This window comes from Saccoglossus kowalevskii, chromosome 6 (genome assembly GCF_978046115.1).
Source record: "Saccoglossus kowalevskii chromosome 6, keSacKowa6.1, whole genome shotgun sequence".
Lineage (NCBI taxonomy): Eukaryota > Metazoa > Hemichordata > Enteropneusta > Harrimaniidae > Saccoglossus > Saccoglossus kowalevskii.
Window position 1 is genome coordinate 18,322,195 of NC_140646.1, and position 1,441 is coordinate 18,323,635.

Sequence of the window (1,441 nt, forward strand, 5' to 3'; positions counted from 1 at the left end):
AACAGTACCTTGACAGCTGGTTGTATACATGTAAACAGTACCTTGACAGCTGGTCGTACACATGTAAACAGTACCTAGAAAGCTGGGTGTACACATGTCAACAACACCTAGACAGAAGGCTACGCACATGTAAACAGTACCTAGACAGCTGGGTGTACACATGTAAACAACACCTAGACAGAAGGCTACACACATGTAAACAGTACCTAGACAGCTGGGTGTACACATGTAAACAGTACCTAGATAGCTGGCTGTACACATTTACACAGTACCTAGACAGCTGGCTGTACACAAGTACACAATACCTAGACAGCTGGCTGTACACATGTAAATAACACCTAGACAGCTGGCTGTACACATGTACATAGTACCTTGACAGCTGGTCGTACACATGTAAACAGTACCTAGACAGCTGGCTGTACATATGTAAACAGTACCTAGACAGAAGGCTACACACGTGTAAACAGTACCTAGACAGCTGGCTGTACACATGTAAACAACACCTAGACAGAAGGCTACACACATGTAAATAGTACCTAGACAGCTGGGTGTACACATGTAAACAGTACCTAGACAGCTGGCTGTACACATGTACACAGTACCTAGACAGCTGGCTGTACACATGTACACAGTACCTAGACAGCTGGCTGTACACATGTAAACAACACCTAGACAGCTGGCTGTACACATGTACACAGTACCTTGACAGCTGGCTGTATACATGTACACAGTACCTAGACAGCTGGCTACACACATGTAAACCATACCTAGACAGCTGGCTACACACATGTACACAGTACCTAGACAGCTGGTTGTATACATGTAAACAGTACCTAGACAGCTGGCTGTAGACATGTAAACAGTACCTAGACAGCTGGCTATACACATGTAACCATACCTAGACAGCTGGCTATACACATGTAACCATACCTAGACAGCTGGCTATACACATGTAACCATACCTAGACAGCTGGATACACACATGTAACCATACCTAGACAGCTGGCTATACACATATACACAGTATCTAGACAGCTGGCTATACACATGTAAACAGTACCTAGACAGCTGGCTACACACATGTAACCATAACCTAGACAGCTGGCTATACACATGTACACAGTACCTAGACAGCTGGCTGTACACATGTAAACAGTGCCTAGACAGCTGGCTGTATACATGTACACAGTACCTAGATAGCTGGCTATACACATTTAAACCATACCTAGACAGCTGACGACACACATGTAACCATAACCTAGACAGCTGGTTGTACACATGTAAAAGGCACCTAGACAGCCTGATGTACATGTGTAAATTAATTTTCAGGAATTTGTATGCAATTATCATGTATATAAATTGTATAGCATAACATACAGATATATTCATTTATTTTGTACCACACAGCTTATTTAGATTAAGTTTTATATGAGTGCAGCTC